The 11,062-nt window shown below is 42.9% G+C and overlaps 1 long non-coding RNA gene across 1 annotated transcript; it reads right to left on the bottom strand.

Moving 5' to 3' along the window:
• Positions 1-2,785: 2,785 nt before the first annotated feature.
• LOC138830697 (uncharacterized) lies at positions 2,786-9,129 on the bottom strand. The gene is made up of 3 exons (XR_011373055.1): positions 9,042-9,129; positions 6,405-6,506; positions 2,786-4,494 (listed from the first exon to the last, which is right to left on the bottom strand). It is a non-coding gene; the product is annotated as an uncharacterized lncRNA (long non-coding RNA).
• Positions 9,130-11,062: the final 1,933 nt, after the last annotated feature.

Raw genomic sequence — 11,062 nt, 5'->3', positions numbered from 1 at the left:
AGAGGCCTCTAGTCTAGAGGGCATGCGGGCCACACCCTCCCCTACTCCTATCTGAGGGACCTTGGCCTCTCCCAGCCTTCGTTCTTCATCTTGGAAATAATTTCAAGAATTTATTTGTGGCTGGGAAGGTGGCTCAGTGGTAGAGTGCTTGCCTTGCATGCATGAGGCCCTGGGTTCGATTCCTCAGCACCACATAGGCAGAAAAAGCCTGAGTGGTGCTGTGGCTCAAGTGGTACAGCACTAGCCTTAGGCTGGAATGCTGAGGGACAACATCAAGGCCCAGAGTTCAGGCCTCATGACCACCCCCCTCCTACACACACACACACACACACACACACACACACACACACACACACACACACACACACACACACACACACACACGCAAAGAATTTAATTATTTAGTTCTTATTTTTGTGCTGGTACTGAGGTTCAAACTCAGGGCCTGGGCTCTATTTCTTAGCTTTGTTGCTCAAGGCTGGCCCTCTACCACTTGAGCTGTAGCTCCACTTCCAGTTTTGTTTTTTTTTTTTGTCAGTCGTAGGACTTGGACTCTAGGCCTGGGCGCTGTCCCTCAGCTCTTCAGCTCAAGGCTAGCTCTCTACTACTTGAGCCACAGCGCCACTTCCAGTTTTCTAGTGGTTTATTCAAGATAAGAATTTCACAGACTTTCCTGCCTGGGCTGGCTTTGATCCGAGATCTCAGCCTCCTGAGTAGTTAGGATTACAGGTGTGAGCCATGGGTGCCCAGCTCACTTTCCAGCTTTTTGGTGGTTAATTGGAGATGAAGAATCTCACAGACTTTCCTCCTCTGGCTGACTTTGAGTGTGAGATCTTCAGCTCTTTGCCTCCGGAGTAGCTAGGATTACAGATGTGAGCCATTGATATTTGTCTTAGTTCTTTCACTGTTGTGTTCAGTGGGGTGCCTGGTAAATAAGGGGTACTCAATAAATACTCTGAATTACTGGACAAATAACAAATGATAGGGAGGTGAGGCAGGTACTGTGATCTATTTTACAGGCAATAAAACTGAGGCCCAGAGAGTTAAGGGACCAGAGCGGCTCGGCAGCAGAACAGGCGACTGACTGCCTCCTCCCTCAGCAGCTGACTGCCTCCTCCCTTGCTGGTTCTGACATGGGAAGCACCCAGGAGCATAGGGTGATACCCTACAGGCCCCCTCCTCTCCCCCTCCCACTATTCCTCCTAGGGTAGGAGAAGGCCAAATGATAGCCTACTATTAATGATAGCCCTTTCCTTTCCTTTTTCTTTGGGGAAGACTCAAAATACTTTTAACTGCGAGTGCTAATTAAAAACAAATATGGCCAGGTACTGGTGGCTCACATCTGTAATCCTAGCTACTCAGGAGGCTGAGATCCGAGGATCGTAATTTGAAATCAACCCAGATAGGAAAGAAAATCTGTGAGACTCTTTTATCTCCAATAAACTACTCAGGAAACACTGGAAGTGGCACTGTGGCTCAAGTGGTAGAGTGCTAGCCTTGAGCAAAATGAAGCCCAAAGATAGTGCCCAGGCCCTGAGTTCAAGCCCCAGGACCAGGAAAAAAAAAAAGATAAGGATTGATTTACAGTCTACCATGTTCTCCAGGAAGTGCCCATGAAATGGCTAACATTCTAGGTCCTTTTATTCTTTTTTCTTTTTGTCAGTTATGGGGCTTGAACTCAGGGCCTTGGTACTGTCTCTGAGCCTTTCCCTCAAGGCTAGGCCTCTACCACATTGAGCTACAGCACCACTTTCAGTTTTCCAGTAGTTAATTGGAGACAAGAATCTTATAGACTTTGCTGCCTGGGTTGGTTTTGAACTGCAATCCTCAGATCTCAGCCTCCTGGGTAATCAGGATTAAAGGTGTGATGCCTGTTTTGCTTTGACTATTTTTCAGGTAAAGTCTCAAGTTTCTTTCCCAGAGCCAGCCTCAAATTACAATCCTCCCTACCTATGACCTTCCCCTTAGCTGGGATCACATGCCACCACACCCAGCTATAATAACACTGTCAACATACCAGATCCCATTCTTTCCCAACAGCTCTTTGAGGTAGCTTAAAATTTTTTTTAAAAATTTTATTGTTAAGGTGATGTACAGAGGGGTTACAGTTACATAAGTAAGGTAATAAGTGCATTTCTGTTGAACTTGTTATCCCCTCCCTCTTTTTTCTCCCTTCCAATCCCCTTCCCTTTCAAGTTGTACAGATCATTTCCAACATATTGTCTTGTGAGTATGATGTAGCTTATATATATAATATATATGTGTGTATATATGTATATATAATTATCTTAAAGTAGTTGTACAAAGACGTTCCCATTCTATAAAATGGTATATGAGTACAAAAGTGTCTAACAACATTGTCACCCATCTCTCTCTCTCTCTCTCTCTTTTTTTTTTTGGGTCTGGTCATGGGGCCTGAACTCTGGGCCTGGGTGCTGTTCCTCAGCTCTTCAGCCACAGTGCCACTTCTGGCTTTTTTCTTTTTGCTTATGTGGTGCTGAGGAATTGAACCCACGGCCTCAGGCATGCAAGGCAAGCGCTCTACCACTGAGCCACCTTCCCAGCCCTGTCACCCATCTCCCTTCTCTCACTTTTTTTTTCTTTAATTGAGATTAGGTGATTACATAAATTTCACATATTTCACAGTATTGTGGAATAGTGATATGCCGGAACCAGCCGGCAATGAAAGGGACTCCTGATTGAGGGGGCGAGGACGGAAAAATAAAGACATAAGACAAAGGATGGGGTCGGGAAGTCTGCAGCTCAAGACTGCAGCCCCGTTTATTTTTAACTCTCCTTATTTATACAATTAGAAGTCAAGAGGTAACTAAGGTCACCATAGTGCAGAAAAGCAAGAAAAGTCTTTAATAAAAATGAGGGTGCAGAAAGAAACAAGACAAGGTCAACTGATAGAAAGTAAAGCAAATTCTACAGACATAGCAAGGCAAACCCCGACACCTGGTGTTATTCATGAAAGCCAGTTCCTTGTACGTGCCTTCAAGTGAGCACAAGGGTCAAGATGACCTTGGAGTTTTACTGTCGGCTCCCAACATCTCCCCCGTCTCTTTTTTGAAGAAGCGAACCCGCCTGTCTTAGGTTGGGTGGATCACCTTGTCTGCCTTACCCGTCTTTGGGAACTTCTTCAGAGCAAAGCTGAAGGCCCTGTCTTAGGTTGGTCAGACTGGCACCCCCTCTTACCCGTCTCTGGCTGCAGTTCCTCTCAGGGGGAATTCATTTATTTGGAGCTTGATCTTATGTAGCTGGCTGGCTAAACTCATAAGAGAGTTTTGTAGTACATAGAAAAACCATCAGCAAAAGCATTCCCAGGCCAAGCAATGACATTAGCAATCCTTTAACATAAGTCAGGGAAGGGATATAGCATTGAAATTGTTTAAACAGTTTTTTAAAACAGTTTTTGCCACTTTAGAGTCCAGAGGTAGGGCTTGTGTATTATGGGCAAGCTGATTAAGATAATGGGCAGTTTCAACATTTTGTGTTAGTGTCACAGCAGCTGCCGCTGCAGAGGCAGCTAACGAAATAAAGGCCAAAACATGAGCTACAAGTAGCCCAAAAAATTGAAGAGGGCGCATTAGTTCTTTCAATTGTCTTAACACCTGAATACCAAAATCTTTATACTAAGTTTCAGAAATATTTACAGGAAGCATAACAAAAGGTGGTTGTCTAACAATAAGTATGGATTCAGTTATGCTGCTATACAAGCAATTAATAAAAGAACAATTAGAACAGGTGACATTAAAATAATTAGCTCCTACAGAGATATTAAATGGTCCATACATAATGACATGGGGTGGTGATACACAATTTATAATATTTTTTAAAAGGGATGAATTGGGCCAGGTTATGTTGTTGAGTGCAGCTACCAGCATCCAAACATGATGTTGAGGATGCCCATTCATCCACCACAGTCCAAGATTGTACTTATTAGTAAGATTAGCTCCAGACCAGTCCATTAATTGAGAATTAGTTCCAGAAATATTGGTAACAAATGGCTGCACATGCCTACACCTTATTGGATGAGGCTCTCCTGTAGATTCTACTACTTGTGAAGAATTAATGTAATGGGGTATCCTATAGGATGGAGTAGAATTTGCATAAACTAAGTGCCCAGTTGGCAAAGATGTCATCTGTATATAGTACATTTGATTTTTGTCTGGGAATCAAATTTTATGAGTCATGGATAGCATTATAATACAGCCTGGAATGGAGCCTTTAGAGCTGGTGGTAATGCAAAAAGGAGTTCCAATATCTGAAGCTGAGATATCTCTCATCTTGGTGTGCTGGATGAAGGGATCGGGGGCTGTATTGAATGCTGATCTATTCACGTGAATGATTACTTCAACTCCCTCCCAAGTTGTAGCATGCACAATCAGGGGATCTGGCACGTAAGCCCAATGTGTCAGCATTTGTGTCATCTGAATGAGTCTCCACAATCCTAACGCAGCGTTCAGGCAACCAGCGGGTGTCATTTTCTTCCTGCAAAAAAACACAAACATGTCCTCGACCCAATGTTAAAACCGGATGGGGCCCATGCCAAGCACCTGTTAAGGGATCCTTCCACTTTACTTGAGCAAAAGCTCTTTGCTCTCTTTTTTCCCAAAAACGCTGTGCTGCAGTAAGGCCATTACAATCTATGTTTAAAAAATTTAGTACAAACAAAGCATGAGAAAGAATATTAACAGGAGAGATGGGGTATAATTCCCCACCTTTTAATTTAAAACTTTGAAGTTTGAGCAAACCATTAGCTCGTTCAACAATTCCTTGACCTTGAGGCTTATAGGGAATACCTGTAGTGTGAATAATCTGATAAGATTTACAAAAATTTTGAAAAGCTTGTCCAACATATCCTGGACCATTGTTAGTTTTAATATATTTAGGAAGTCCCATAGTGGTGAAACAACGCAGAGAATGGGAAATACAATGCTTGCTAGTCTCCCCAGCAAGGGGAGTAGCCATAATAAAATTAGAATAAGTATATGGTAACATGGACAAAGCAAAGCCATCCAAAAGATGGAATCAGGCAGGAGTTTAGTCTACTTTTTCCACGGTGGAGGTGGTCAGGGTAACGATGTAGATTTTCTCCAGGTGACTGTCAGGCTGTAGCAGCAGCAGCAGCAGCAGCAGGGTCTCTCAGTGGCCCCAAGGGACTGTCACACCTCGTGTTGGGCTGTAAATTTCTATACAGACTGGTTAAGGATACAAGTAATATATAGGCTTGGCAGGTTGTGGCCCCACTAGTTTTTAAGACTATTTAGACAATAGCCCAGGACAATTTACCAAGATGACAACTTTTTTAACTAGATAGTTCTTTTAATAAGGCTGATTTTCTAGGCAGATATACAGAGCTCAGGCCTGTACTACTATTTTCCATGTCTTTTTCTTTTGTCTATTTTGTCACCTTTTTTTTTTTTTTATGACTTTTATCCCTTGTTCTAAAAAGGGGATGATGGGCGAAGATTCATCTTCTGTAACTTCTCCAAGCTGACTCAGGGGTGTTGTCTTACCTAGCCAGGAACCTATAACCTTAGTCTATTTTACAAAGAGGTTACCAGGGTTAGATGTCATTAAGAACAATATTTTAACTTTGACAAATGCACAGACTTTTTCTCCGGCTACAGCAGTGTAGCTTGTTTCACACTCTGGTTTGTAAAAGCATCTTTAGGAATGTGACCTCTAGTGACTCTAACAATACCTAAGTCACCTGTGCAGGCCTATAGACAGATGTTAATAGAAACACACTCTCAGGTTTACAAACCTTTTTCTTGATCAGATAAATTTTATGTAGCTGGTGTTAGCTCAAAAGTTACTGTCAATTAGGGCTTTTGGCACATACAGGGGTTGGGATTTAAACCATACCCCACAATTTATAACTTTAGCCTTTTAGTACTATTATAAGTTTCTGTCCCTACAAAGTAGATAGTCATGGATATTAGGCATGCTTACAACCTATCTTCCCATGACCTCCTGGCTGTGACCAATTTTTGAAGGGCCACTCACAAATGACTCTAGGATCTGACATTTCTGCCATCCAAGCAGTGGCTTACTGCCTCTGGATGCTCCTCCATTGCTCTTGTCCCAGGAGTGTTTTCTCTACACTGAGATAAATGCCTCATTTGCATTTCCCTTAGCTGGTTGCTGGACTTGAACTTTTCCTCAGCTCTACAACTCGAGGCTAGCACTCTGCTACTATGAGTCCCAAAGCAACTCTGCTTGCTCTTTCAGCACTCTGCTGGCTGAGTAGAGGTGACAGTCTCACAGGGACCTTTTTCTGCCCGGGCTGGCTTTGAACCAGTTTGCAGATCAATGAGTCTTATAAAAGGCCACTTTACTCCAATTAAAAGCAACAAGGTGGTCAACATAGAAGTAGCTATTAAGCATGCTCTTACCTGAAACTTGTTAAGAGCCAAAGTTACATCTGACAAACTTATAAGAATCCTCTGTGCTTTGCTCTTGGCTTGCTGGAAACTTAAAAAACCTATAAGAGAAAACTGGAATAGCAATTAAGCAATTATTTTGGTAATCCTAATTTTTTCACTTTGAGGCAAATGTTAAGAACAATTTTACTTTTAAACTTTATATCCAAAAATCCATTCCTATTTTTTAACCCTCCTATTAATCTCTTTTATTATTTTATATTTTAGTTTTTAGTTACATTTAAAAAAATCCCTTAAAATCTTGAGGCCAAGTGTCATTCATTGTCTCTTGGCTGCTTGTTTTAAAACATATACACATTAAAACTTTTAAACTTAAAAAAAATTTTAATGCAAGAATTACTATCACCATCACTGTACCAAGAAGTTAAACTTAACACATTTATGACTTTTAAAAACATATCCTAATTATAGAACATCATTGAAAGCAAGTCACATTATACAAAAACATTTTTTAATACTCTTTTTAAGTCCAAGGGGCAGTTTTAGCAATACTAATCAGATCATCACATCACTAATTTTTACCATCATGTTTTTAGTATTTATCTGTAGGGAGAAAGGACAGAACAAAGCTGGACCACTTGGCCCCTCCTGTGGAATGGGCACACACCTAATCTCACTCTTTAGGGTAAGATGAACTGCGTTTGTGCCAGCTTGTCCTCTTTCACCATGCGTGGACTCCTCCCATGGCCCGTCCCACTATGTATGACCAGCTGAACTGCACTTTTACCTGTTTACCCCTTACCCCTAAAGATAGGTCTTTTGTTGGCTTTAAAGTTTTTTCCTTTTCTTATCTCTTGGTTTTTGAATGAAAATACACAGTTTTAGACAGACAGAACAGGTAATGTCTTTTACAGTGTTAAACAAACTTTTATATTTAAACTTTTAATATTTATCCCCAAATTTTAGCCAAGAGAACTAAATTTCAAACAGCCAATGCATTTTTGTTAAGCCAGATAACTTGATTACAGTGTAAACAGCCTTATGCATTTTAAAATACCAGATTTTTTTTAAGTTAAAGAATCCTTAAAAAGTCATTTAAAACAATGTGAAAATTCTTTAAAATTTTTGGTAATGTCCAAACCTCATAACCTTTTGAATTTTAAACTTAAACTCACCCAATTGTTACAGCATACTGATAATTTTTATCTTGAACATGTTCACAGACACATACAAAACACACACAGATCTTAAAGCGCGCAAAAATCAAAATCAGTTGTACGTACATTTAAAACTGGTACCAATTCTAAAACAGAACTAGACAAGACAACAACCAAAAGCTGAGTTGGGACTAATGGGCCCCAGTTTATCTTTATCTCTACCAGAACTCTGTGCTGTTTTCACTCAGCAAGCTGAATCCAAAGTCTCTGAGTGAGCCTGCCACGCTCACCCAGAACTTCCCTACCTCAGAAAACATAGAGCGAACAAACACACTAAAGTAAACAAGACAAACAAGTGGCCACAAAGACAAAATCAGGTCTCAGTGAGTGGGGCAACATCTCACCACCATTCACAAGTGAGACTCAAACCCACTTACCAGGGGCCTCGGCCCCGGGGACTCGAACCCCCCTACTCACCTCCGGAAGATTTTTCTTTTAGATTCCTGCAAACGTTGACCCAGGGGCCTTCCAAGGTGGAGGAGAATTCCCAGTCATCTTGGGGCAAGGGAAAGAAGTCCCTAGCGGCCGTCCCCTCAGACTGACAGGTTCTCCCCCATACTCAGACCCCCTGGGCCAAGGCCCGAGGCTAAGATCATGCTGGTGTCACTTGCAGGTGGTCAGTGGCAGTTTTATCTGGCTGCGAGTTCTCCCTGCTGGCCCCTTTTAAGTTATTGTTAGATCCTCCAGGTTTTTCACCACCCATCACTCCCCTACTTCTGGATCCAGAGAGGGTGGAGGAGGTGGCAGTGAAGGGTAGAAAGGGGGTCAGTTTAAAGTGTAAGTAAAAAAGAAGGAGCTAGAGAGAAACAGATATTGAGGGGGTGTTAGCCAGTCTCCTCCGGGCTCTCGCATCAGGATGAATCTGAGAGAAGAAACATTCCAAGAATTCCAAAATACATATACACAAGCATTGAGACAAAACACATTTACAGCATGCGCGTTGTAGGCTGTCAGACAGAAGGTGCCAGAGTACAGACGGGCCCAAATGTCCGCACTAGTGGATAGTTAACCCTGATGGGGATCCAGGGAACGTCTCCCACCGGCCCCGTTGGCTGTCTTATAGCGCGTCCGCCAAGACTCTTGCCAACCCCAATACAGAACCTGCAGGCTACACAGATACCAGACAATCACAAAGCAGCAATGTTTTAACTTACAGGTCATTTGCATCATGGTGTCCCTGAATCCTTTTTTCCGAATTTTTTTTTTTTTTTTAAGTTTTAAAACTAATGGTTCCTTCCTCCGGGAACCAGGGGTATACTTCCTCAACAAAGTGAAAGAAACATTCTAACTGACTCTGTCTAACTTTCACTCCTTGAGCGTGAAGCATACCCTTGAGAGCCTGCACGTATAACGTGAGGCTGTTTCCTTGCCCCATAATTTCTTACTCCCGACTATACTATCACCGGCTCTTTTTCCGGACCCGTCCTCTTACCTTAGCGGGGTCCTCTGCCTTGATCCCAGGTTTTCAGGGTCCCTGTTCGGGCGCCACTTGCCGGAACCAGCCAGCAACGAAAGGGACTCCTGATTTAGGGGGCGAGGACGGAAAAATAAAGACATAAGACAAAGGATGGGGTCGGGAAGTCTGCAGCTCAAGACTGCAGCCCCGTTTATTTTTAACTCTCCTTATTTATACAATTAGAAGTCAAGAGGTAACCTAAGGTCACCATAGTGCAGAAAAGCAAGGAAAGTCTTTAATAAAAACAAGGGTGCAGAAAGAAACAAGACAAGGTCAACTGATAGAAAGTAAAGCAAATTCTACAGACATAGCAAGGCAAACCCGGACACCTGGTGTTATTCATGAAAGCCAGTTCCTTGTACGTGCCTTCAAGTGAGCACAAGGGTCAAGATGACCTTGGAGTTTTACTGTCGGCTCCCAACAGTGATACTTAGAGTCATAAACATATTTTAATTTTCACAAGAGGTAGCTTTTATACTGATGAGGAATTGCAGGGATGGAGGTGTGGCTCGGCAGCACAGCACCTAACATATGTGGGGCTTTGAGTTCAAATCCCACTGTCACATACCACATACTGGCAGCTGGGTGCTGGTGGCTCACACCTGTAATCCTAGCTACTCAGAAGGCTGAGATCTGAGGATCTCAGTTCCAAGCCAGGCGGGGCAGAAAAGTCCATGAGACTCTTATCTTCAATTAACCACCGGAAAATCGGAAGTGGCTCTGTGGCTAAAGTGGTAGAGAGCTCTCCTTGAGCTGAAGAGCTCAGGGACAGTGCCCAGGCCCAGAGTTCAAGCTCCATGACCAACCAAAAAAAAAAAAAAAAGAGAGAGAGAGCAAGAGAGACTGAGATCTGAGGATCATGGAAAGCCAACATAGGTAGCAAAGTCTGTGAGACTCTTATCTCTAATTACAAACACACACACACACACACACACACACACACACACACACACACAAGTAGGGGATGAGAGAGATTGAGAAGGTGAGGTTGATGGGTACATTGCATGTATGTATGTCTCCATATATGTCACAATGAAACTTCCCTTGTAAACTAATGTATACAAATAAAAATATTAATGAATGAATGAATTGGGGGAAAAAAAGAAGAGCCTACTGGAGGTAAGTAGCACAACAAAGATAGTGGCAGTGTTAGGAGTCGAGGATCCCCAGGGAACAAACCATGTACTCACAACTAAATCTTAATTAAGAGGTAATTTATTAACGGTCAAAAGGAATTTATTAACAGCCAATTGCAACCGGCTACAACTACTCCTAGGTATCTGGAACCCAGAAGCAGCCCTGAGCAACTACAAGCAAGGATGTTTATACCCCCAAATGGGGAGGGGTCATGCATCAATGGAATCCCCCTAACTTTCCAATGTCATGCAAGCCAAGCATAGTACAGAAGTAAGGTATCTGGTTATTAGTAAAAATGCAGGTGCGAAGCTCATTTCTCAGAATGAGTTACCCACAGTCTACATCCTGTACTTTTCTTTTTGCCAGTCCTGGGGCCACTGTCCTCAGGGCTACTGCACCTGAGCTTCTTTTGCTCAAGGCTAGCACTCTACCACTCATGCGTGCTAGGCAAGCATTCTACCACTAAGCCGCATTCTCAGCCCCCCCTGTACTTGTTTTTCTTAAAGGGGTTTTCTCAAGTGCATCCACAGGTTGCTGACATCCATCATGGTTGCATGACTCCATCATGGCACCTCTCCTGCTAAGTGCCTCCTTTCAGCAGAGTCCAGGTTGGATTCGAACTTCAGGCCTCCCTTCCAAGCTGCCTCCTCCTGGGGCACCAGGAGTCACGCGTGCTAACTCTGTGGCCCCGTTGGCCTGGCTTCAGCTATAGATCCTTAATAGTGGCTAGCCAAGAGGGTTATGGGGAGATGAAAGCGTGCATTTTAACCCTGTGCCCAGCACATAGTAAGTGCTCAATAAACGTTAATTATTGATGTTACTGGTGTGACTTCCTGGGCCGGGGAGGGATCCTCGCTGTA

This window comes from Dipodomys merriami, unplaced genomic scaffold (genome assembly GCF_024711535.1).
Source record: "Dipodomys merriami isolate MVZ:Mamm:240054 unplaced genomic scaffold, mDipMer1.0.p SCAF_19, whole genome shotgun sequence".
Lineage (NCBI taxonomy): Eukaryota > Metazoa > Chordata > Mammalia > Rodentia > Heteromyidae > Dipodomys > Dipodomys merriami.
The sequence above is the reverse complement of the archived record's forward strand: the minus strand, read 5'-3'. Positions and strand labels throughout refer to the sequence as shown.